The following is a 27,858-nucleotide window of genomic DNA, read 5'->3' as shown; positions in this document are numbered from 1 at the left end:
GGCCTTCCTTAGAAGGTCAGGTCAAAGAGGGGGAATGTTGCAAGACTTCCAGTGCCTATATAATATACCAGTGCTCAAAGCTTGGGCAATAAGAAGGAGGAACTGATCTACTAAGGCAGGTGGAAAGATATGACTTAGTAGGCATTACAGAGACTTGGTGGGATGATTCCCATGACTGGAATACAGTAATGGATGGGTATGAGTTTTTCAAGAACAGAAAGAGGACCCAATGATCACATACGGGATTATGCAATATGTGCTGCTGAGGGTGGGTTGTGTAAATGCAACATATGAGGTGGAGTTTGCCCTCCGTAAGCAGCTTAATAGGGAAGAAGCACGGCCTTGTAGTTATGGGAGACTTCAACTTCCCTGATGTGTACTGGGAGACCAACTCTGCTATGTGTCTAGGGTCACACAGCTTCCTGATCTGCCTGGCAGACAACTTTCTTTCTCAAATGGTGGAGGAAACGATGAGGGACTCTGCCCTACTGGTCATGATATTAATCAAGAAGAAAGAGTTGGTTGATGGGGTAAAGCTAGTGGGAACCTTAGGGAGAAGTGATCATATTCTCCTAGAATTCCTTTTGCTGTGGGGTACCAAGGGAGTTTGTAGCCAAACATGCAAGTTGGATTTTAGTAGGGCAAATTTTTAATAAACTTAGAGATATAATGAGAGTTATTCCATGGACAAGAATTCCGGAAGGGAAAGGAGCACGTGAAGAGTGGGCTCCACAAAAAGAAGAGCTCTTGCAGGCTCAATCTATCATCATTCCAACAGGATGGAAATGCAGTAAAGGATCTAAGAAGCCAATGTGGATGAACAGAGAGTTCTGTGATAAGGAGGAAAAAGGAGATGTTCCAGAAATGGAGGGAAGTAAATGCATCCAAAGAAGAGTATCTAGGGGTAGCTAGGCACTGTAGGGCAGCTGTCAGAGAGGCCAAAGCTTAGAATAAGCTGAGACTGGGTGGGGGAAGGAGGTTCACCACAACAAAAAGACATTATTCAGATACATGAGGAGCAAATGGAAGGTAAAGGGGGTGATACCCCTATTGCTGGGTAAAAATAGAGAAACTCTGACAAAGGACAGAGAGAAGGCAGAAAGGTTCAATGTCTTCTTTGCCTCAGTTTTCCCATTGAAGAAGAAGAGAACAGGCCCACCTAGAAATGGTAGTAGGCAAGGCATGGCTTCAGGGCTGCTGGTTGACATGGGCAGAGAAATTATGGAGAAGCACCTTGCTGCACTGGATGTATACAAATCCCTTGGGCCAGATTTGGGGGGGGGGAGTACCCAAGTGTTTAAAGAACTTTCAAAAGAGCGTGCAGACCCTTTGTCAATGATCTTCCAGGCCTGTTGGAGGACAGGTGATGTGCCAGAAGGCTGAAGTAGGGCAGATGGCATCCCAATCTTCAAGAAAGGGGAAAAGGATGATCCTGGGAACTAGAGACCAATCAGCCTGACCTTTGTTCCAGAGAAGATACTGGAGCAGATCTTAAAGGTTTCAACCTGCAAGCATCTGATGGACAATATGGTGATATAGGTAAGCCAGCATGGATTTGTCCCAACAGTTGTTTATTTGTTGAACGAAGCATCCTCTGGGGTTCGTATGGGGAGAGGCGGTCTCGCAGCTATGCAGGTCCTAGTCCACATAGGGCTTTATAGGTTACTATGATTTGTGGTTTTGTTTAGTTTCCTGTGAACTGTTGTTTAGGATTTCAACCCACTCTCTGGGGATGAGATTGAAAGGACCCTGCAAGCAGTGAGACCTACCACGTGCTCCTTCTTTCTGAGTGCCTTTGGGCAGGCATATGGCTCCTGTGGGAACTGGAGACACAGGTGGGAGGGAGGATCGAGCAAGGACAGAGCCCTACACATTCCCTAACACTGATCCTTTGGAGTAGTAGGCCAAGAAGGAGGCAGTCTGGCCAGACAACTTCTCTGCGGCACAGAAGTTTCTCTCTTGCCCTCCTATGAGTATGCAGAGTGAACAAGTGTTCTCACAGACAGGAGGCATTGTCAGCTCTTGCCACTCACACCTCCTCCTCTAGCATGTAGAACAGTTGATCTACCTCAAGGTCAACCTCCCACTCACTAACTTACCAAGCTCAGACTAGAAGGGCAGTTAAGAGGGTGGCTGGCATCTCATGGCAGCAGGAACAACCTGCCCCAAGCATCCTCCTTCTCTGATCTGGCTGGGAGGGGAACTGCACTTCCCAGCCTTCTCTGGAGAGGAAAAGCCTGACCTGCATGATTGGTCTTTGAAACTGCACTGGAAACAGAATCCTGAAGTGACAAATCTGACAAAAATGTGCCTGGTGGGCCAATAGGACAGGTGGGAAATCACTCCAGCTCCCCCAAAAGGTGGATAGTTCCATTTTTATTTACAGTTACAGTTTCACTAAGCCTATTCCAAGTTGTTTCAAACTTCTTGCACCCCATACCATTAATTAACCAAGCCTGCATTGCCTCTTAGTGTTGTTCATACTAACTTGCCACTTTCTTTCCCACTGCAGATCCACATCACTGTGAGAGGAACATCCCTGCTGGAGGTACAAGTAACAGGGTGTTTTCTGCAACCATCTCCCCCCCCCCCCATTGCTGTGCTGTCAGAAGGCTCCTGGATATTCCAATGGGGTGATGATGACTGTCTGTCGATGTATTTCAACACAGATCATCCAGTGGCTGCCCTGCAGATATCCATCCATAGCCTTCTGCTTGACAACCATTGAGCATCAGAGAGATGCTATGTGTGTTGCTGATTCCGCACATGTTGGATAATGCACTTTCAATGCACTTTATCAATCGTTTGAGGTGGATTTTTTGTTCCACTCACAAAAAAATCCATTCCAAATGATCTGTAAAGAGGTTTGGAAGTGCATTATCCAATGTGTGCGGAATCAGCCTGTATTTCCCTCGAACACTGTAATTTCTCCACAAGTTTCCCTCATGTGGGGGACACACAGAAGACTTGCTTCAGTGACTGATAATGTGCAGACAGACCTCCTGCTCCCATTTCAGGCAAAAACCCCTGTCCCTGCTGCATTTGTATCCACCCGCCAGGTCACAAAGCAGTGGTGTAGGACCACTGATTGGGTATGGAGGTGAGTGTGGTCAGTTAGTAGGCATTCCATCAAGTGGGATTGCACACCATGCCCCCCTAGTCATTGGAGTACCACTTCTCCATTTCTTTGCAACTTGACAAGAGAACAGAACAAAACCTCTAAGTTGTAGACCATCATAGCAGCAGAACGTGTCCCTGAGATTGAAAATTGGTACCAGCAGATGTGTCTCTTTTTCCTTTGGATGCCTGCTGAATTTGCCAGCAACAGGAAGGGAATGTCATAGGTTAGGGGATCTTGGGAAGGATATGTGCGGGAACACTTGGTGTTTGGAAGTTTATCTGCCATGCAACCCCAGACTGCCACATCGGGCGGGATTTCCTACTGAAGGTATGGTTGGCCCTGTCTGTCTCCCTTACAAGTTTGCTGAGGTAGCAGCTTGTGGAGGAATGCGGCCTGCCTCCTCCCGATCAGCACTCGTGGTCATTGTGAAGATGCTGCCCTGCTTTCTGTTCTTTTCTGCAGATCCATTCAGTTGAGAAGTGGTCCAAGGCACTGCAGCTGAATGTAAAAGAGGGTGGGTGGGGGTATTTCTTGGTTTGTGTTGATATTTTATTCTGAAAGATATTTATGTGTCATATTCTTGTCCCATAGGAACTGTTCTTACACTCTTTTTTAAAAATCCTATGCAACATAAAGCAGAAAGTACAAATGTTCACTTTTGTGCTTGCTCTCAGTATTGGGATGGGATCCGGCAGCTCAGTCTGCACATCTACTATTGTAATTCTCACATAGACCACAAGCCCACAGGGGCACACAGAAAACAGCAGAAGGAAGATCACCGTTAAAGGAGGCTTGACTCCCAATTGAAACCTGCCATATTTCCAGGTAATTGATCGGGCCATCTGGAAAGTCATCTTAAATGCCTCATGTCAGGCTGCAAAACAAGAACATATTTTATTAACTGAACAGCAACTTGAACAAGAACCCAAAACATAAGTGTCCCTCTACTGTGGTGGTGTTCTTGGGGGAAAGGAGGGTTGGCAAGAAGGTCCCTGAGGGAAGGGACACGATTTTACTTTGGTGACCAGGGAGGCATTTATGGCAAAAGTAGGGAAGGGATAGGGTGAGGTTGGCTAAACTGTTTTGAACACAGAGTTGCATGTGCATCACAGCACTGGGAGAGGAAGGCCCTGGGGCAGTTGCGCTGGCGCTGACACCTTGGAGGAAGGCCAGCTCAGAGCCACATTTCCCCGGCTCCCTTGAAACGAAGAGCACACGTGTGCTCAAGCGCAGCCATGATAAAGGAGAAAACCAAATGGTTTAGATCCAAACGGACACCAGCCCACCTGGAACAAACCAATAACAGAATGAAATTCACTCAGAAGCCTTGGATCCAAAACTGAAACAGAAATGTTCTTGGTGCACACCTCTAATAATTACCATGGTTGCCTGAGAGATGTCAAGGCATCTTGATGTGTTCGGTGAAATAACATATTCAGATCTTTCTCTAATCCTTAATATAGCAGCCAGTTCTAATCACTCAGTGATGAAGGAAAAGTCATTCCTACACATTCACATTCTGCCCTTATCTTCATAAGGGCAGAGCTCCTGATCTGGGCCTTGGCTCAGAAGGCGGCCCAAGGTAAGTTTCCTGGGGCAGTTGTAGGCTTCCACATCTTAAGAGCCACAGGATCTCTGCAGTGCTGCCATATGGGAGTCATAAATGCATGCATAAATAAGTATTAGAGTAATCCTGTCCTAATTGCGCATGCTCCCATTTTAGTGGCCAGTGATGTCCCTTGCCACCTCATTTTGAGGCAATTCACCTTCAAACAAAGGTGTGCTTGTTTCATGTCATCTTGTCTCTGTGCCTTCTGTGGAGTTATAGTCTGAAATACCTGGAAGTAAAGTGCTCCTTTAAACTACAGTGGAATTCTGTGTGTTACTTGGTTAGCAAACTCATCTGGCTCTGAATTCACTTTGTATACCCCAGGTCATGTCAAACTGACATGAGGGATAAAATGAAGTGACTTTGGAAGTTCAAGCTGAACTTAACAAGAAAATGAAATCAAAGTAGTCCATGATTCAGTTCTATCATGCTTATGTTTCATTGGTACTATTTGGAATGGATTTTTCCTTTTGACATTTAAATGCATATATTGGCAGAAATATTGTAAAGTACAACTCTTATTCAAAAACAGATTTTGTGTGGGGTGTAATGAAAGAGTGGAGCAAAGGAATATATTACATGGTGCAGTCTGTATAGCTACCATTAAACTTTAGGACACTCTAAACCCCAGCCAGGTAAACAGGAAATAATATATGCAGTATGATCTTACTCAGAAATAATTCCTGCTATCTGCAGCAGAAGTTACCCTCTGGTAAGTGTGCTTATGATTGCAGCCTCGTTCCTTAAAGTCACATCTTTCAATTACCTGCCTTGCCTACTAGACTGGCCTAGAGACAGGATCTCTTTGTTTCACAGACTTGTTAGAGGGACTGCAACTTTACCGAAACGTAGTCTGTGTGTAGGTGTTCCTTTTCAGAGATTTTAAGACAATGTGGAAGAACCATAGTATGTATTCATTGTCCTGGTTAGTTTTGCAGGTTTTTTTGAAGAACTGCAAAAATTTGTTAGCCTGCTTCTTCCAAAGATAATGATTGGACAAAGGAAATGTTCATGTATAGAGTAATAAACTTTTGCAAGTGAGATCTATCATCTATACACCATTCCACTTCAGATTAAAAGGGGTAGAACAACAACAACCAACAAAAAGACTCTTTAATTAGTGGGCTGTGCTATACTGTGTGGGTTAGTGAGCATATTAAGATTCCAGTCCTAAATTCATTCTGTTAACATAGTTCCCACTAATTATATTGATTAACAGACAAAACTAGGATGAGGAGTTATTCCTGTTTTGGAAGATGCAAAAAAGCATTTGCTTTACCTTAACTTTTGCCTTCTATCAGCTTAACTGAGTTGCAGATATAGCATAAAATCCAGAAACATTTAGCATTTCAGTTTCTCCCAACATGAATAAAACTTAATCCCAAGACATGTTCTGAAGATTTAAAATGCAGCTACATTGCTAAAGTTAAATGTCTCTGTGCTGCCCCTGGATTCCTGTAAATCCGGCTTCCATGAATGTATAGAAGAAAGGGGAGAGCTGAAGAAATATGGTCATTCCTTGAAGGGTTCTCTGGTTTCCAGGACCCCCAGCACAACTTGCCCTTCCATAGAAACAGAAATGTGGCGTTCTATTCTCAGGAATCTTCACAGGGCCTCTGTAAGACAAAATCCTGTTCCAAATGCTTCTCACCGCCCAAGCTTCTCAGACTCTATCTGTTCTCCATCCCACCCTACATATGTTCCAAATGCTAAATTGCTTTCAGAGCGTGCAGTGATAGAGCATAATTTCCTCAAAGATATTCATTTAATTTCAAAGTATTAACTCTTTCATGTTTTCTAGTGAAATTGGGGGAAAGAAAAATCACCATCAATTTTTTATTTTTTATTTTAAACATACAACACTTACCCCTGTTCACAAGTTAGTGAACATACATACAATTCATGTACAATCTACAATGGATTTTTCTTTATACGTGCATTGAGTAATTCTCATGTTACATTCAATGCATGTACAGCTGACAGTGTGATTTAAACTCCACATTTATCCACATAGTGGTCCTTGGTATCATTTGTAAAGTGAACACACAGTGGTTCTTTCGTATAAACAGGTATATGCGCTTACAAGAAGCTTATATATGCATTCAGTGGAACGAACAAGCCTATTATTGAAATGCAGAACTGGTCCTGCTCCTCCATAAACAGTTGGCCATAGCCAAGTTTTTCATATGAAACAACCAGTTGACACTGGGCAGAAATAACAGTGTTTCTTAGCAGGGCTGTTCCAAGGCTTCTCAGTGTCCTAGGAAAGTCATGATTTTGGAGCCTGCCATTCAGTAGTAGTGAATGGGGATGCCAAGTTAGAGTTGCCATCCTTTCTAGCCTGAGTGAGTCACACCCAGACCGGGGAAGGAGGTGCATTGCCCATGCAAGTTGTACCTGGCCTGAGAAAGGTGCACCCCAAACCATGGGAGGACTGGCCTGGCCCCACACAGACAGGATGGCCCAACTATCAGGTGTCAGAACCTTTTGATGCCTCTGCAACTCTGGCGCTCTAGGAGATTGCCTAGACACCCCTAATGGGCCTGCTGGCTTTGTTTCTTAGATTGAATGTCCAGGACATCCAGCCACAACAAGATCTTCTGCAAATCTAACTTTTAAACAACTTCTTATTTAGTAGAGGCACAAGCATTCTTGGCCAGCAGTGCTGGATGGGACATAGCCTAGGGCTGTATACACTTAATGTGGAGAGTGTGTGTGGGCTCAGAGTTTTATTGGGGGATATGTCCCAAATGCTGGGATTGATTTGTGGTAAACACGCCTGCCCTGCATATTGTTTTCTCTTATAAATGGAAGTCTGTAATTGCAACTCTTGGCAATATATATTCTCTAGCCTAGGTAATTTGGGGGGTTTGTTTAAATATTCAAAATATGCTTAGTAGCAAAAATTGGAAAAAGTTAACAGGAAATGGAATTATTTCAACCTGGTATCTGTCAGAAGGACAGAGATGGGCATTAGTATAGCAAGGGTCAAAAGCCACTTGGCATTTCCCAGAACAAAGGCCATTAATGGTCATTACCTCTGGTTATGTAAAATGGAATGAATCTGAACTTGCAAATTTGCTTTGTCTGTTTTTCCTTTTCCACCCTTTCATCCTTTTGTTAGGGCTGTTAGTTGTAAACATCTTAGCAATCTAATAGATCAAAAGGGTTGGGTTCTTTGCATAGCACTTTTAATAAGTGCCTGATATTACTACTGCCAATAACAGGTGGAATATGCTGTTTTTAAAGCATGCAAGTCTGACCACTTTCAGGGGTGGGTTTCTGAGCTTTGAAAATTCTTGGCTTGATCCATTAGAGAGTTTTCCTGTTTAAAACATTTCATCACAGTCTTTTACAGATGATTATGGTTTGATTAAATGGTGGAGCTGATGTCAAAGAAAGAGTTAAGGACTTGGGATTCTTGAAGAGCCTACCAACATGCAAGCTGCACAGAACTGCTGGCTCCTTTTACTCTGTACCAAATGTTCTATCTTATTTTTATACAAAGGTTGCAGATAGCTTGTTTTTCAAGGTGAATCCACTATGGCTTTTCTTCTAACAGCATGAAATTCACCAACAGAACATTAGCGCTTAGACATTAATCTTTTAAATTGCTGTCGATATATCTTTTAAAACCAGATGTCATATAATATTAATGGCTCTTGCACTCTATTTTAAGGAAGTTGACCTGGATGGGATGTGTTCCATATTGTCTAACTTTATGAAAAAGAAAATATTAAAATCAGAAGATCTCTGCTTCTACTAATGGGTATCTCATGCAATATAAATAGTTTATTTCCTTCAGATTTTTAAAATGACAACTTGCCACCTCTTCCCCAACTTCTGGTGTCTAGATATTTAAGCTCTCAAAAGTGCTAGGAAGATGTGGTTTCCCATCTCATTTTTCCACTGGTAATTTGCCACTTTTCCCTCCCATAGCTGTGACTAGCAGAACATGGTAATTTTGATCCACAGCGAACAGGGGCAGCCTACAGATAAATAGGCCACTGAAAAGACAAAGTTGAAAACACAGCTGTGGCATTCTTTCTCAATGAGAACTAGGGATAATTGCACACCCATTAGGTTGGCTCATGTTCTGCTCACCAGCATGAGCAGGGAACCAATTTTTCATTGAGCAGTTTGTCTGGTCACGAATGCTTGAACCTGTTCCTTAGGTTATTTTTCCTGTGCTTAAATATCACAGTACAGTGTAATCAGGAGTATTTCATACATGCACATTCTCAGACAGCCAAAAGGTCATCCTGCTCTCCCCACAAACTTACTGTTTCTCCAGAAACCTCAGCAGCCGATTTTGTAAATAAACAGCAAGCAAACCAGTCAGCCATTGATTATGTAAACATTGCTTTTTAAAAAACTAAAAGTTTGGTGTTAAAGTCCATGTTAAGATTATTTCATCCATACACATTTTCACACTGCCTTAAGAGAGTCATATAGATCCAGAGGAGTTAGCCATGTTAGTCTGTAGTAGCAAAAATAGAAAAGAGTCCACTAGCACCTTTAAGACTAACCAACTTTACTGTAGCATAAGCTTTTGAGAATCACAGTTCTCTTCTCATCTGAAGAAGAGAACTGTAATCCTTGAAAGCTTATGCTACAGTAAAGTTGGTTAGTCTTAAAGTTGCTACTGGACTCTTTTTTATTTAAGAGAGTCATACCATCATTTAATTATCTGACCCAGTCATCTAGAATCCTAGGGAGAATTGATTCAACCTACTGGGTGCACATGAAAAGGCACCCACAAAGCAGAAGAAAATGAAACTCCCCCAAAGCATCTACTGCACAACCACAAAGCTGGCTGGCAATTGTTTGAGTCAGACAGTAGGGAGGTGAGGGAGATCTAAAGCTCAGCTAATGAGTCAATGTGGCTGTTGAACATGGCATGTACACTGGCTGGTCAGGTTTTCATAATAGCACTTGAATGAGTTACAGTATATAAACTACTTCAAACAGGATCTGTTCATTAAAAGAATCTGTTAAAAGCCAGCATGTGACATGATTAAAAAATCTTTAATTGACAGACAATCCAGGGGTTTTCCTTTTCTACAAAGATACTTTTGGATCAGATAGTGACCTGTAAAAATGTTCCCATTTCTTCAAAGGATAAGAGATTTTTTTAAATAAAAAAGATTCACTGTAAACTCTGAGTAAAAAGTGTGTGTGTGTGTGCATGTGTGCACGTGCGTGCACATGCGTGCGTGCCTGTGTGTCCATTTGGAGAGACTGATTTGATTTGCTCCTGTGGAGACTTTGCTCACTTTATTCTCATTTTATTTTTTTAAAAAAACTAATCTCCCACCTTTCCGTTCAGGCAGAGTTTACATAATATCAAAGAACTGTACGACAGTTGATAAGGTTGGTACACATTCTTAAAAATATTGTTTTGGAAAGATATGGGTAACAGTTATAGGAGTCCCATCTGTGTCTTAAGATGTGTGAAATGTAGTACCTGAATATCTTGTAGGGTTCAGTTCCCCTGTGTGCATGTAGAAAAAATAGCCATGAAGCACCTCTAGTGATATTGCTCTGTCTCACAGCCAGAACACTTTGTGTTCTGCTTAGGGAATGGGCCATTGTAAGGAAGATGCCCAGTTAAGTCTTAAGCTCCTGTTATGAATGACTGAACTTTGGTTCAGGCTGTGCTTGCAGACCTGGTTTCAGCGTAGCTAAAAAATGTGCTGGTTTGTTAATTCTGAACACCTGTAGGTCAGTGCTGGGTCCCTGGAAATTCGGCCTTGAGAGATGACTCTCACAGCTCATATCTTCACTTCCCAGTTTCACATGGCTAGATATGCCAATTAAGCAAATGAACCCTGATTGGCTCTTGGTTGATAGGGTGATATTGGCAGTCCTGAAAAGATGGCTGCCCAGGTCACTCTTTTCTCTTCTTCTCTAATCATCATTCCTTCCATGTGAGAGAGAAGACTGGTGCCATGCCTCATCATCAATATGTCTCGAGTTGGATGGCATGGAAATGGGACCCCTTTGCTGAACCTAATGGTGAGAATCTTACAGCTAAGAAGCTACATCAGAGAAGCTAAGATAGAAAGCTTTGTTTTTAGACAGACAGCTGTTAGTTAGCAATAGAAAGGTTTATTTGTTTTTATATCTATTGCCCGAATTAGAGTGCTTTATGCTCAGGATCATGCTTAACAACTTTGTAATTAATGAACTAAAGATATTTTATTCAAGCCTTGGTCTGGAGTCACAAGTTGCACGTGGGTACAACCTCTGGGAACCCAGAGACTGAAAAGTCTCACAAAATTAAATGGGTAGGTGTGTTCCTTCTGCCTAAGGGGCATGGTGTGGCTGTTGTCAGCACCCAGAAATAGGAGTTTGGGGGTGCCTGGCTCAAACAGCCATCAACAATGAATGTATTACTGGGAAATCAAGGTCAGCAAAGGATGGAGATCACACCATCCTGTCAAGATGTAGGGGTAAAGAATGTGCTGATAAGCATGTGCCAAGAGTAAGTGTTTTGGGCCTGAGGCCCGGAGTCTGAGGAGGGGCTGGCTAGGAAGTGCAAATGTCCCAGGAGCCAGCCAAGCTGATCAGCCCCTCTGGTGCTACAAGCCACCACTGCAGGAGCCGCTCAGCTCAGACTTGGCCAGTGAGTCAGTGACAAGTGCTGGCTCACCTGCTGCTTCCTTCCACTCAGCCACCAACTGGCTGAGCTAAGTGGCCTCTGATGGGCAGGCAAAGTTGCTGGGGCTGGGCTCTGCTGCCCCGGGTTGCCAGTGACCCACCCAGAACTTTCCCTGTAAGTTAAATGCCTGTCCACCTTTGAGCCTGAGGTTAATCAGCTGTCCACGTTGGAGGTAACTTGTTTTTAGGGGCTGAGTCTTCTTTAAAGACAAATGCTGCCTTTTGGGATGTCTAGTTTCCCCCACCCCAATTCAATCATATATTTGTGAATCAACAGATTTTATAGCAATATCATAAGCCTTCGGTTTGCTCTTATCACAAAGAAAATGACGTAATAATGATTGCCCCCGAAACATTCTGATAGAATACAATGCAAGACAAAATAGATTAGACAGAATATCTTCACCTACTGAGGGATGATACATCTTTCATGAGGCAAGTAAATTTGCTTCTTGTCTGTTAGTGAGTGTAGTAATGTTAAAATGGCAAACTTCGGACTGTTTATAAACAAAAATATCCCCCTCTCACTATATTGATGTTCAGTGCTAACCCCTCTCATGTGCTTCCAGGGACCACAATTATACAGTGTCTTTGAGTCACCAGGATATGCATATGGTTCCCTTTCATGTGTTGTAGGAGAAAAGAGGGTTCAAGTGAAAGGAGAGGTGGGAGAAGGCATCACAAGGACCATGGGGACAGGAGGGGCTACTGGAAGAAATGCACAAGAGACCTTTAGAAACTTGATTCTATGCATAAGGAAGCCAAGTGCAGCCAGCCAGGTCCCAACTTGAGAAGGATCCTATAAGACAATGGTCTCAACTCAAACACAAATATGTATAATTAAACCCCATTTTTCATCTCCATTTTCTTTTTCAGGAAAAACCACTTTGGGAAGGGGTGGTTTGGATTGGAGAATGATAGTGATGGAAGGAGTACTTAACTCTTCTTTGCCTCACATTGCCCCCACCCTGGCTTTTCCTTCCATAGGATTCCAATCAAGTGTATGTACTTGAATTGGAATTTTTAATGGAGTGGAAAGGTAGGAGATTGTAACACTGGAGTCCAAGAGACAAACCTGCTGGATGAAGATGGTGGTGGCACTAACTTCATTTTGCCTACCTTCCTCTTCGTAGCACTACCTTCTAAGAATGACAGCTTAGAGAGGAAGGCAGTGATACCAGAGGAATCAGTGTACACAAGATAACAAAAAGAAGAACCACTGTTATACACAGCGCTTCCTAAATAAAGACAAGATAAAAAGTTGTATATTCAAAATATTGTACTTGTGTTAACTATTAATATCAATACAAAAATACGACAATTTCAGTCCAGTATAAAAAGATAACATGAGTAAATAACAGTCTGTACAGTATCAAACATACATGCATCAACCACACAATCAAAATCAACTATTTCCTACAAATTAAACAATGAAGTTTTCTATGTCATCGTGTGCTCAAAATCCAACATTCTATGGTTGATTCTCTGCCAGTTTCCTTTACTAAGGAAGGGACTGAAATGCCAAAATGTGGGAGTCAACTGAAAGCCCCATCTCGCTTGCAACACTATGCAGACTGTGATTAATTCTACTCATAAATCTTCATTAATTATCTCTTGATCCTGGATTGGGACTCTTTGCCTACAATACTGTGCAGACTATGATTTATTTACTCATGTTATCTTTTGATACTGGACTGAAATTATTGTATTTTTGTATTGATATAAATAATTAACACATTTCTACAATATTTTGAATATACAACTTTTATCTTGTCTTTATTTGAGAGAGGAAGGTAAGCAACCTTTTCTCAACTTGTCTTTCAGGCAAGTTGCAATGACACCCCAAGGCCACCTTATATTTAATACGTTTTAAACTTTTCTCATTTCCTTTACTGTCTGTGCTGCTAAACCACAGTCTGTGATCCAAAGAAACACACAACTACTACAAAGATTCCAAGAGGGCTTTTGATCCCCACCTCCACAAATTGTAATACTGTACACCAAAACTGCTTTTAAAACTGATGGCATTTTTGAAATCAATTTGTATTATGGCATAGAAAACAAGACATACACACCTAATCCAAATATTGGATAAAGTACCAATTTTTACCTGACCATATACTGGGGGTTTTCACTGAACCAATCTTAGAATACTGGAAACATAAGTCTCCTGTTACAGATCTTACTACTCTTTCAGGTCTTTGCTGGATAAGAAATGGATTGGTTATTTATTTTTAAATGTTAAATACACAACACTATGATTTTTGAAAAGAAAAATGAGAATATTTATTGTCATATAATACTATCAAATAGTTTAGATACACTAGGGGTTCGTGTGGCAATGGTTTGAGTATTTTCCAGGAAGCTGAAATGTGCTATGCATAAGATCCCTTTATGATAATCTTCACTAGAAGTCTGGAAAGGGGATAATTTGTTAGTAATGTAAAGTTTACTTCACAGTAGAAGACAGAGAATAGCAATTGAAGGTCCACTTACTGTACAATGCAATAGGGGAGTTGAAAATCATCATTCATACAGACATACACTTTATTATTCTTGAGGCTGGGGAAGGGACTTCAGTGCCTGTCAGGAGTAGGGGGTGGAGGGTGGGGACAGGAGGGCCAGTTGGCCTAAGCCTCACATGCGTGGAGGGCCTCACATGCGTGGAGGGCCTCACATTTAGACTTGCTGTTATTTCCAAATTATGTTATACATACAGTTGCACAGACACACTGACAGGATTGAAAGAAGACAATGCTCATTATACAACTTTAAAGTATTTTGGCATGTCTTCATTTTTTTAATATACTGGGAGCCTAAAAAAATTGAAGTGGTGGGGGCCTCTCTTGACCTCTAAGGATTATGGTCAGGATTATTGTCAGAAAGCATGACAAACCAACATATTGCACAAAGAAAAGATAGGAATGCTGTAAACACACCTTAACAATTTTTGTTTCAGGGATGGAGATACTTCTAGGTCATCCTGCAATGCAGCATACAGGTTGTGTTTATTAGTACAGCTATAAAATTTCATAGAACAGCAAAGGCAAGTAATGTAAATCACCATAAAGATGTCATAATTTTTTACCTTATTATTATCTTTAGAGACATCAACCAATGAGTATAAAAAAGATGTCATAATTATCCGGTGGAGTCAATACTCCTTTTAATGGTCAGCATTATCTGACCATATCTAAAGAGCTGTATTTACTTTATGAGGTAAAAAAGGTCAGGATTTGATCCTAAATATTCTCAAATAATAAATTCTATTGGAATAAGTGAAACCTGCTTCCATGTAATATAGTTTGGGTTCAGAATTTTAAAAGATACTGATGTTTGAGACCTGAATTTCCTGCTGTGCTTGTCTTTTTGAGGTGTGGCCGACTCATCCTGCCTCACTGCTACAGCATCTGCTTTCTTCGCAGAAGATCCTCCGTTCAGTCCTCAGCTTCTCCAGTTAACAGGCTCAAGAAGTAGGCAATGTGAAAGACCTCTCTCTTAGACTATACAAAGCTGCTACCGGTTACAGAAGACAAGACTGTGCTTCATAGACCAATAGTCTAGCTGGGTATAAGGCACACTTCAAATGTTGCATAAATCAAAGAATGGAGGCTGCAACGTAACAGAGAAAGGTCCTAAACTTTTTGCCTATTTCTGTTCCGATGTTCCTTCGAGATAGTTTTCTTATTGCCATTAAAACTTTTTTTTCCAGGAAAGAATGAAACACAAATTGAAAAAGCATAAACAAATGGAAAAGTGCAGCCGATTAGTCAAAAAGCTTTCTTCTCCTCTGCTCCGCAAGAGTTCTACACGACTCTTCCTTTGAAATGTCGTCATGCTAAGTCGGTTGCATAAAGAATACTCTGTTCCTGCAGCCCCAACGTTCTAGAATGCGGCAACGCTTCATGACGTCACAATCGCACACTGTGCCCTTGACGCAGTAACTGCAAGGGAAAATGCTGGTATTTGAGCTTCTCTTGGCACTGCAGGCTATAATAGCGCAGAACTGAGGTTAACGTCGGGTTGCCCTTATTTGCTACTTTTGTTGATTTGTGTTTAGTAGTTCTTGTTGTCCTGGTTGTCCGGGACCAAATATTTTAAGTGATGTTCTTGTCCATTCTAGGCTGCAGAGCGCGCCATCACCTTGTTAACTAGCCTATACACTAGAGACCAGAATTAGTTAATCTTTTCCTGAGCAGCACTGCGAAGTACAAAGCAAAATTGCCTCCCCCACCCCACTTCCTCCGTTGCAGCAGCATTGCTTCGTTTTAGCAGCTCAAGGGCAAAACTATCTTCCCAGCAATTCCGGGAGGCTTTCCTTCTGATTAAGAAAGGCATAATCGGAACGCTTCTGACTGCAGAAGGGGGCCTCCAAGGCAAATCTCCCTACTCGCCTCCCAGTGGGGCGTCTTGATTGAGATGGGATAGAAGATTACACTGCACTGGGGGAAAATAGCTGAGAAGAAGATCTGAAGCTGCAAGAAAGGTGCTGCTGAATGTTAAACTTGACAGTGGCAAAACAAAGGGATTTTAATTATTTCAGACCACAACGCATTTCCCTCCATCTCTGTTCCAGATCCATAGTAAAAAGCATTTAAAATGCTGTAGCTCACTCAGATAGGGAAACTGTAGGACCCTTTTCCTAGGAAAGATCAGGAAGTGGTCATGATTAACATTGTCTATGCTTTTCGCAGCTCCTCACATTAAAACAATTTCAGTGCAGTCCACTTCAAGCAAAACAGAGCAAATTGATTCCAACTGACATTCCATGGCCATTCACACGTTGCAGATACCACCTTGCGCCTAAATTCTTCACATTAACGTCATAGCCTATTTTCACACTTCATAGGCTTTCCTATAATTCGAGAGAGTTGCCGAACGCCTGAAGTCTTTCTTGTCGGTATCTTGGTTATTGGGGCGCTTTAGTCTATACGATGCTGTCTATTATGGAAGATACAGCTCTACAGATGACACTTCTTTCCCACTCACTGAACAGTATGCATTTTTCCTCGTGGCCGTTAGGCTAATTTTAACCTTGGACATCTACCTCTCTCTGCATTTTATTTGAATAAATATTCACAACCAGAACTTTGTGGTTTAAAGTCTGAAAACGGAGAAAATACATCTAGATCCATCGTTCATCAAAGCTGTGTTTCCGCGCTTCTGATAAAATGAGCAGAAAAGAGGTGAATCTGCAGTTTACAATTCACCGGTTAGGGTGCTGTGAACCAGAAAGGGTTTATTTACAAAACCAGAAGGAGTCGCCAGGGGACAGTGGGAAATTATAGGGAAAGGGTTTAAAAATATGACAGACGAAATCTGCCTTCCTGGTGAATTAAGTGAATTGCTTTAGATATGTTGCTATAAACACCGTGCCTTTGGAACAGGAAACTAAACTGTTTAACATGCCCTATTTTGCTTGCGTGATCCACGACCTCTTTACTCAGAGTTGTTTAGAGAAGTCATCGGTCCTGCTCCATAGAAAATAGATTACAGATCCCTAAATTGCGCTATCCCGCACGCATTTGATCGAGAATAAGTCTAATAGATGTTCGTGGGCTTCAGCATCAGAATTTTTTAAAATAAAGAAGCACCTAAGTAAAATTAGCTGAGTTTACTTCCAAGCAACCGCGCTGAGGATTGCGTAACCACAATCATGTGCTGGTTGGCTGCAGAGGAGGTTGGCAGAAGATGGGTGCCTGGGCTGGTTTTGTGAGATAGACCCCATTGCCTTCTTATGCACCCCCCGCCCCACACACACACAAGCAATCTAGTCCCCTGCTGCGCTTGCAGAATTGGGAATTGCAGTGTTCCAGTTCAGATACCATGTGGGTAGGAGCTAATCCGTTTTGCTGTATTTTAATCCAGATTAAAGAACAGTATCCTAGAGGCACCTGTTCTTCCACTACCGATAGTATGTTGTTGGAGTTACAATGTCTCTGTGTCCCCATAAGTCAGAAACTGAATCATTGCGCCTGAGGCTACAGCACTGTTCTCAGTTCAAAAAAAAGAGGGGGGGGGACCAGGGTGAATACAAGACAACCATCTGGTGATTTACCGAGGTAAAACGGTCGTCTGTCTTGCTTTGTAAGGTGATGAAGAAAATATTACCATACCTTGTGAGAAAAGTATGAAAGTAGTAAGAGTCTGTCTGTTACTTGGCAGGAGGAGCAGTTTACCATGGAGTAACATGGACCCGCGGTAAATTATCATTGGTCAGTGGTCGTCTCTGTCATGGAGCATTTGAAAGCAGGAACATTTGAAAGCAAACAGCCGCATTGTGGGCTATATGTTTATTGGTATATAATTAGGCATACTACTCACTGGTGATGATGTTTCTGTCTAAATTGTATTAAAATAATTGTATAACAAAATTACCAGTAGATTAATAGGATTAAAAATATTTCTGGGCCTCACAGTCTCAACACTGTTGGTTAAATAATCTACATATATTATATAAATATTAAAAATTTCAAAATGGTCGAGGAGGAAATGACTCGATAGACTCTTGAAACCCACACCCCCAAATTCCATAGCAGTTGTGCCATTTATTTCAGTAGACTTCCAAGTTCATCCTACGGTTCACTTTAGAGACAATTAAATCCTGAAACGGATTGGTACTGTCCTGTGTATAATCAATCTACAACATGCTTTCTGTCAAGTTTTCCTTATCAAATATATTCTCTAGCCACTTTTACTAGGACATTGACTTCAGGACCGTGGACAGCACACAGGCTTTGCTCAATTCCTGTATAAAAACTAGCGACGGCTTCTTTCCCTTTGTTTACCCTCAACCTTAGCAAGCCCAGGCTAAACAAAGAAAGCCATAAAAAGGTGCGCTCCGGGACTCATTCTGCCTAATGGCAGCACGGTCTTGTCTAAACACCCTGCTGATATTTTGCTCCATTTCCAAGTAAAACAAACCAGGATCTCTTAACTCTCCGTCGCCCTTTTCGAGGTCGCTATGCATTCTCTGACTGGATTTCACCCTCAGCTCAACAATCAGATGGAGTGAACGTGAAGCCGACAAGTCTTCAAACAATCCCTTCTTATAGGCTAATGTGCTGGCGCAGATTACAGGGGATGAACATACAATCAACAAACATAGCGATGCCATAATACTATCAAATGTATTTATTTCCCTTCCATCGTTACATGCCTTAGGGAAAAGGGGAGGGGGAGATGAACCTACCGGTCACTGGAAAGATATTCCGCTGTACACAGATTCTAATGGGCCTACGTCGCCTTACAAAAAGGCGACTTAGGGTGAGCCTAGCAAGGTGGTAGAGCCTTCCATTGAGTCTACATTATTTTAGACGGCTGCAGCAGAATTTGCACTGGGGTCACCCTCTCTCTCTCTCTCTCTCTCTCTCTCTCTCTGTGTGTGTGTGTGTGTGTGTGTGTGTACGTGGTGTTAAACCTTTTGCTGAGTATGTTTTTACATCAGCTCTTCTTCGACGATGTCTTCAAGCTCCGCTCTTGGCATTCACCGCGTGCCTTAATTGTATAACATTAAATCAAGGTCCGCTGTGAACACGGAGAGACAGAGCCTACGTTCTCTTTCCCCCTCCGTCTCTTGCCCCAGTTCTGTGAACAAAATAGCAAGCAACCTTTTTAAAAAGACAAGCAACCCCCCCCCCCTTCTCCCTCCATTCATCCTCCAGGCCTGGCTTTGAAATCGAGGCCGTTTCCTCCTATGCCATCTGCCAGTTCCACCGGGCAGAAGTATGTTTAAAGCATGTCCGTCTTTACAGCAACGTCCTTAAGCTGCTCTAATGTGGCGAGCTCTTTTTCTCGTTACTTAAGACAACAGAGTGACACGGCTTTGCCCTAATTGCTCTTGAAGACTACCGGATTTTGCCTGCCCCCGTCATAAGAGCCGCCCGTTGCCATTCCTGTGCAGCAAGAAGCGAGATTTTAGGCATCCCAACTCTTGTTGGTTAAGGAAGGGGTTGTTAATATATTTCTTTCTCGGATGGAGAGATCTGCACAAATGAAAGGGGCAGGATGCGTGTCGAGTTGCTTTGTAAAGCGGAAAACATTAACTCAATAGCACCTGCCCATTTCCCGGGAGGGTTGGATAGCCCATCTGGTCTGGCTACAGTGACTGTGTAGCGAGGAGGAGAAGGAGGAAGAGGAGGAGGAGGAAGAGCAAGGCAACTCAACAAGAAAAACACCGCTACGGTTTAACTTGGTAGCGTTTAAGTGGGCCTCCACTCCGGTGTGGTTCTGATGGCCCCGAGGACAGCTGTGCTGGGGCGCTTTGGGATGGAGCCGATCAGTTGCCAAAGAAAGGAGCTCGAAACCTTGGCGAGTTGACCTCTGCCGACGGCTCTGAAGTTTCGACTGAATGTGGATTTGTCAGCTGCTCTGATGCTCCTTTCTGATCTCAACGGAAATGGGTGGGTAGAGGAATGTGACTTTCCAAAGACTCCAGAGGCGGTAACACCCAGCCCCCAACTTCTGGGAGAAGGCGGAGAGCAGCTCTTGTCCCGGAGGCCTCGCGGATCGTCCTAGGGAAGAGAAGCAAAGCCAGGAGGTTAAGAGAGAGAAAAAGCACAGGCGCACGATGCCGCCGCAAAGCGCCTCCGTTGGATGAAAATGACAAAGGCGGGAGGGCAGAGCTGGGGCGGAAGGGCGAGAGGAATTTAAATAGGCAAGAGAGAAATGTGGACGGGGAACTGAGGGAGTCTGGTGTTTTGAGCCGTCTGGTCAGAAGAAAAGGGCACTGTGGACTTCCCTTCTCTGCAGGAGCAGTGAATGCAATCCAGCTCGGATCTAAGACAGTCCCGGCACGGATTTCAACAGGAAGCGGACTGCAGCCCACAGAAACAGCACTGGCGACGTCCCGTAAACTACAAAGGAGGATGCTGCAGATAATGCCAGTCCCCTGCTTAAAGACCGTGCAAAAACCAATGCGAGCCACGGTGGAAGCAATCCGGGTGGGAACTCCAACAGAGTCACGCATTTGGAAAAAGACTCGCGGGCAAGGGCTCACTTCCTCCACGCAACCCCCGAGCGCCCCTCCCTCATGAAAAAGACAGCCCGGCGAAGGAAATCCATCGACCGCCTCCAAACCTTCGGCAAGCCCGATCTCTCCGGGTCCTGGGAAGCGGCGAGAGTTCTCTTTGCCGGGAAGCGTCCGGAGCAGTCCTCCTTGCCTGTGCGCGCCCCTCGCTGGCTGCTCCAGAATTAGGGATTAATGGCTCTCCAGCCAAACAAATAAGGCATCTGCCTCCAGTACAAGAGGATTACACGGGCTGCTGACGTCACCGGCAAGGCAGATGTTGGCTCCCAAAGTCCTGAGCGTCAGCCCCGTCCTTGAAGGCAGCCCAGAGCCCGGCAGCAAGTCCCAGCCCGGTCGGAGGAGGAGTCCGGCTGCTCCGAAGTCTCTTCTCCGTCGAGCCTTCGGAAGCCCTCCGGGACTGTCGTCCGCGTCTCTTCCCTGGCCGGAGCCTTAGCACCTCCTGTGCAGCGAGCCCAGCCAGCTCCAGTCCAACTCTGGGCTCCCGCTCTGACAGCCCCGTCGGCGCAGAAACCCTGCCCAAAAGGGAGACGAGACCTCCCCTGCGGCCTCCAGCCGGCCCAGGAAAGGCTCCCGGCGCTCCAGCTCGCAGCTCTTCTTCGCCACGGAGCGTCCTGCTTTACCAGCACCAGAAGGCTGTCGACAGCGCCTCTGCTTGGCGTCTTTTGCCCCCGCCCCTTCCGAGCAATGAGAACAGCTTTGCTTTAAATACTCCAGACGCAGGAGAGAGGAGGTGGCGAGGAGGGGGCAGGCTCGATCGCGGCTAAGCTTGCATTATGTAAAAATCCAGTCCCTCCTCATCGGAAGGAAGGAAGGAAAAGAATGGTGTGCAGTAATTAAGGGGACAGCGCCGTAAACTGCTGGAGAGGGATCGCTGGGCTTGCGCCTCGAGAAGGGCCTGTCGCACCCCTGCTAGTGGCCCCGACGAGCAGTGGGCCAAAGAGCAGCAGAGGACCTCGAGCTTCGGCGCTAGGCGGCACCGAGACGTCTAAGCATCACGTGGCAGAATAGTGCAGAAAACATGACCATGTCCATGCAGGTTACCACACATTTGCACCTGATGCTTGGCAAAGCTCCCAAATAAAGCCGCTCCTCACTAGTTGGGTTGACCGGCAACCGGTTTGCCACGGGATTTACCATCGGTAAATTATCACTTAGTTGCCTTGGTTATCTGTAACAACCCACCAAGGATCAGAATGCTCATTAAACAAGCAGATCAGAATTGAAATTCACCCTCAGCTGGCCCGCTGACTTGAATGGGAAGGAGTCAGGGTCGCGGGTTGAGAAAAGCGAGAATAATAAGCACCAAAGCAAAAGCCACGTCCGCGGTTGAAAGCCCTCCACTAGGCTTGAGCTCCACCAGAGGAGCTCAAGAGCCTGGAAGGAAATTTCTAGGCCTCAAATCCCGACTTCCTAAATAAAACTAAAAGCGAAAACAACGGTAACTTTTCACTTCATTCATCCGAAAAGCAACCACGTCCTTGTGGGTGCTCTCCCGACTCATTCCAGACAGTCGCTGCTCTGCCATTTATTGCAAGGAGATCCCAATGGGAAGCCTTTCTCTAGGCCTGCACCGAAGGCCCTGGCACCCTTAGCCGCGGTGACAAGTAGCTGGAGACAGCCGGATTTAAAGGGGTGTGTGTGTGTGTTGCCTCTCCTTGCTGGATTCGAAGGCTTAGGAGGGCTTCAAAAGACTTTCGAAAAGGAGCCCCCAAATTAAAAGCACAATTAAAACGGATGGGAAGCGCTGCCTGCGAGCCCCTGGCTGCTGCCTCGCTTTGCGCTACTCTCCGCGACTCATCAGCGCAGCCTCTTCGAATCAAACCGGGGTCTAAACGCCACATCCACAGCCCTTGTCGTAAGAGCAGATCACAAATGCAGAGAAAGGACTGAGGCGGCTCCTGCTTGAGAGGCAGTGGCTTTCCTTGGGATCGGGTCTATATTATTTCGGTCTGTCGGGGTGGCAGACAAGTGGTCCATTTAAGGAATCGGGCAACTGAAGAAATCAATTTAATGTATGCGACTTTCACTTAGTTGATGAAAGAATTGTTCTTTTGTCTCATAATTTGAGAACGTGTACACGTACAGGCAGGGCACAGGGGCCTGAGTGATGTTTGTTTTTGTGTGCAGTACTGTCTCCTTGCTAAGAAATGGACCCCGAACACTTCAGTCTACAGTAAAAGAAATGCAGGTGTTTTGCATGCGTTGATGGGCTATAGAATTGCATGAGATTGGGGAGGGAGGCCAAACAAGGCAGTCAACCAAATGTGCATACAGTCAAATGTGTGTAAATGTGCATATCTTTTGGAATGAGAGCCTCCAGGACGAGAAGATCGAGTTACATTATTCTAGGGGGGAGGACGTGGCATCATAACCCTAGTTTTAATATCCGTTCGCTGTCCATGGTTTTGATTTCCATGGTCGAAAGTTTGGTTCTGAAGAATCGCCCTGCCTTTCTCTTCGATATGTTGCTTTTAACGGGCTATCTAACGGCGAAATAAAACTTAAGACTTCTCCAGTGAAGGTTTTATTTCCTTAACCACTACATTTAGAGTTAAAATGGGATATTTCATTCAATTAAATGTTGTCCTCTTAGCCGACAGATGCCTTTTCGTTACTTTTTTGCAGTTTTACAAATCACATTAAATTTTATAAAAGGGGAGTTAAATTACAAAATGGGTTTCAATAAGATGCAGTAAGCATATATACAGAAAAGCAAATACATTAACTGGATCCTAATTTTCTACTTCCTATTGAGACAGAGCTCGTTTGAAGCTTTCATAGACACCTACAGTTTCCATACGGATATAGATTCAAGACGTAATACAACTGAGCTTAGAACCGGTGTGTGTGTGTGGGGGGGGGGGAGTTAAAATATTCTTAACACATGACAGGGAACCGAAAGTCTTTTCAGATCCCATTTCGAGAGCTACGAAAATACAACAAACGATCAATTGCTTTTGTCAACACGCACGTATTTCTGACCTGTTTCTGAAAACTTTACGAATCTGAAGGAGCGACGAGAGGGAGCCCAGCGCGCAGCCATTCTTTCCGCCCAGCTGAACGGCCCTTCCTAAGCAACAGAATAAACAATGCCCTTTGTCCTCTGAACTCTGCCATTCTCAGTCGGTCTCTGCGGGCAGATTAAAAATGCAGCGCCGGGAGAAGGTCTCGCTTGAAAACGTGCCCCAATAAGATGCCAGCGCGTTGGCGCCCAGCACCCCCGAGCAGCAAGCCGCATTTCATGCGATTCGAGGAGGGGGCTTGGGGGGGACGCACCCTTCCAGTTGCAGAGCGGCGGGCTGCTCCATTTGGGAATCAGGGGCAAGCCTTCACGCAAAGGCCTCTCCTCGGAAGACCGGCCGCCTGGGGCAGCTGCCTCGGACCTAACCCCACCTCCCGGCCACGTTCCCCACGGCAGCCCCCTCGCCTCACACGTGCAGGTCACTCCCGTGCCAGGGCCACTGGCACCCCCGGCGGGCTGGCGGTCAGGAGTGGGGGTGGGGGTGGAGAGCTTTCCGGCCAGTCCCGCTCCTTCTCTCCCTCCCTGCCGGAAGAAGCCGGCCTCAGCACAATGGCCCCTCGCCATTTTCCCCGGGCATCCCTGCACAAAGCCTCGGCGCGCGGCTCCGGCGCCACACAAAGGGAGGCCGCGGAGCGCCCACGACGCCCCCCCCCCCGCTGCTCGCCAGCGCCAGGCCCGGACGCGAGCGGGAGGCCGCGCGGAGCCCATCCCGGAACCCTCCCGCAGCCCGGAAAGGAGCGCGCACGAGCCGACTGGAGCGGGGAAACAGCCGCCAAGCGAGCCGCCCTCCGGCCGGACCCGCATCCTGACAGCCCGGCCCCCAGCCACCCGCCCGCCGGCCCGCCCTCGGCCCAGCGGCAGCCCCAGCCCCTTGCGCCTCGGCCGGGCAGCTGCCTCCTCCCCACCCCCGGGCGCCCGCGGCCGGCCAAGGCTCAGCAAGCGGCGGGACTTACCGGGCCGGGTCAGCTTGGCCAGCAGGAGGGGTCCGCCGCCCTGGCTCGCTCGGGCCCCGGCGCGCAGTCCCTGCGCCCGGCCGCTTGACATTCAGCCGCAGAGCGAAGGCGCGCCGCCTTGCCGAGCCGCTGCCGCCCCTCGCCTGCCTGCCTGCCTGCCTGCCGCCGCCCCTTCCTCCCCCGCTCCGCTCCGCTCCCCTCCCCTCGCCCGCGGCTCGCACACGCCCGCCCGCCCGCCGCGCCGCCGCGTCCCTCCTGCCTCGGCTTTCCAATAGAGGGCAGGTCGCTCCCTGCATCCTAATCAGGCAGCCCGGCCGGTCCCCGCGCAGGCAGCTCCGGCACAAAAGAGCAGCTCTCTCGGCGGCCTCCTTCCGTGTGCGGCGCGCTTTGGGGTCTGCCGGTTGAAAATGCCGCCCGGGTTGGAGAGGGCGAGACCTTCGCGGCCCCGAGTTGGCACAGGCTCCCGGCCCGGCCCAGCGCTCCCGGGCTCCCCCCACCCCACCCCACCGCACGAAGGTCACGCAACATCCAAGTCACGAACACTTTCCAACGAAGGCCGGAGAGCAACACAGGCTCGCCAGAACCGTTACAGGCTTTTCCAAATCAGGATTCCATTCAAAGGGGGGGGGGCGGAGTTCAATCACTTATTAGGCGTTACAGAGATACTTCAGATTCACAGTACATACACAACACTCAGAGAGGTTGGCCCCCTATCAGACTTTGAAGTCTTTGTTCCCGCGCACACAAAAGTACTCGTGGCATTTCATTTCAGTCAAACGAGAAAACTGCGTTTTTTGGTTTATTGGGAAAACACGTATTCGCCCTGCCTTATTTTGCGTCATCTTCCCAGTTTTTAGCCTGTCTGTTCTTCATGGCATTGGCTTTCAATCCCCCCGGGCGCACAGCTGAACAGACTGCGCCAAAGGTGCTTTCCATCCCTCTGCCCAGCTCCTGCCCACCCTTCGCACTTGGGCCGCTGTTCCTTCGGTCCGGCTGGCAGAGGAGGGTGCTTATTCCGCCGAAATGCATTGGGATTGCCTTGCTAACACTGAGGCAGGGGACTCCGGAGCTGTCCTCAGGCGAAGCAATGAGATACCCAAAAGATGCGGCTGCAGTTCTTGGGCGCCGAGAGGCTCCCCAAGCCGTGAATACCGGGGCGGGGGTGGGGGCGGGCTGCGCTGGCGCTTCCAGGCCTAGGCCGCTGCCTGCAGGAGGCAGGGAGACCCCCGATCTCAAAGGGAAACGCACCCGCCTTGGAAGCACTAGCGGATAGGGACCGAAGGAGGCCCAACGCCCTGGTTACGTAAAGTTCCCCTTTGGAGTTTTCTTTGCACCCCTGTCATCTCCCGAGGCCAACCGCACTGGCTCAAATGGCTTGTAATCCGACTCCAGAGGCGATTAAAGAGCCAGAGATAGCTGGATTTAGGATTACCGAACGAAATGAAGGCATCTAATCCCCCATCACCCTTCCCTCCTCGCCTGCATTCTCCAGGTTTAGTCGTTATTTGTCTCCCTCTCGGAGACCTCACGTTACCTTTTGACATGTTTAAATAAATGAAATGAAATCCTTTGGAGGAGGAGGCCCAGATAAAGCTGTTGGTGGAAACCCTCCTGTTCAAGTAAAGCGGATCTCGGAGGGAACGGACAGGATGGGTCAGGGGGCTGCTTGACCTCCAGAGACCCGAGGCTCTTTCCTACCCAGTAGACGATCCCCGCCCCCGTCACCACAATGTCGAACCCGGATGCTTGGAAGAATCGCAGCCATTCCGAGGACAACGGAGAGGGTGGTGGGGTCTAACTGGGCCTAACCCTGCCCGTCCCCAATAATCTGAGCCGCGGGATCGCATCTCTTTTTAAGGCGATAGACCAAATGGGAAGGGCTTTAGAACATTCTACTTTCCAGCCACGGAAGCATCTTCGCTTGCTTGCCTTCCACCCTGCCTCTCTGCGAAAAGTAAACAAGGCGGTTTACAATTTAAAAAACGATTTTAAAACTGTGGTTCAAAACCTAACAAACCTCTACAGTTCGGAGGGAGGAGGGAAGAATCGGTACAGAATTGGTATAGCTGGAACGCCATGCCAATACACTGCTCGCATATTTCTTTGGGGTGCAGCTCCTGGATCCTAAAATATCGCTGCTTTTGAATTTACACTTTCTGGACCCGCAGTTCCTCTCTTTTAACTCGAACACAAGACTACTTGATCCGGGCAGGATACGCTGGGCTACGCAAGTGGCTAGCGGTCGAACTGTTCTGAGGATCAGTATTTTTATTGCCTCTGTATAAAAATTGGAGGCGCATGAGGCTGGGGGTGACGAGAAATAAAAACGTTGCTCAGGTTCCACAAGAGCTTGTTTTCCTCCCCAAAGAGCTCCATTTAAGACCGCGGCAAAGAGGGCTGGCCCGTGGATCCACTTGATCTACGCACCTTCCGTAAGAAAACCTCTTTTCCAGAAGCGGAAGCTCCCCCCCCCCGCCCCGCCACTCCTGATCTGGTCAGGAGCATCTACGCAGGCTCCACGATGGATCTGCAAATCATGTAACTCAAACCGATGCATCTCTCCGGACAGGGCCCTGATGTAACTAAAAAGAGGAGTCTTGGAGGCTGGAGGTGTTCTTTGTTGTGTCGTCACAAGGGACATTAGCATATCAATGGAGAAGAAGAACAACAGCGGGGGGCCCTCCCCTCCCCCTCCCTCCTTAGCATTTGAAGGCAATCGAGTGCTCTCAAAGGGAAGCTTCAGAGAGAGCCCAGCTTTGCGGTGGATCTCCAGCAATCCTCTTTAATCCACTTCAGAGCCATTGCTCGGCTGTAGGTTGCACAGGCTCCGCTTCCCACGGGAGATGAACGAGAGGCAGTGTATGGCCATTCCTTTGTCTCCCGGAACGGAGAGATGTAACCCTTCCTTAGCGCTGGGCCGGGGCCTTGGCTTTCAATCCCCCACCTCCGGCTCTGGCGGGTTTGGAAACCTTCCGCTTCTCCTTTGTAAAACCGAAAGCGGGCCGAGCAATGGCGCAGGGCTGCTCACGGCGCGGCTTTTGCTATCAAGCCCTTGGGCCGCCCAGAGGTTCCCTCGTCCCCGTCCCGTTTGCTTCGTTTCATTCACTCTGGGCGCCATCCTCGTCATTCTGGGAGGACTGCAGAGTCCATGAAACGATCCCGTGTCACGGACGGAGTTGACAGGCCGCGGTAGTAAGATCAGAAATGAGAACTAAGCAACGCCAAGGTCAAAAGGAAGCCACTAGACTTCGATAGCGGGGATCGGCAGGCGGCCCTCCAGACCAAGGGCCTTTAACAGTGCGCTGCTGGATTTGCCTGACGGCCACCCCTTCCCAGAGTGTGCCGCCTTTGCCCCAGAGGGCGTTGCAAAGGGCTCTTCGGTGTGCCCGGCGGCGCTCTCCAGAGCTTCCCTTTCCTCTCCTGGCTTTGACCGGGCCTCTTCCCACAGCCTTCGTGAATTAA

The sequence above is a fragment of the Eublepharis macularius genome, chromosome 7 (assembly GCF_028583425.1).
Source record: "Eublepharis macularius isolate TG4126 chromosome 7, MPM_Emac_v1.0, whole genome shotgun sequence".
NCBI lineage: Eukaryota > Metazoa > Chordata > Lepidosauria > Squamata > Eublepharidae > Eublepharis > Eublepharis macularius.
The sequence above is the reverse complement of the archived record's forward strand: the minus strand, read 5'-3'. Positions refer to the sequence as shown.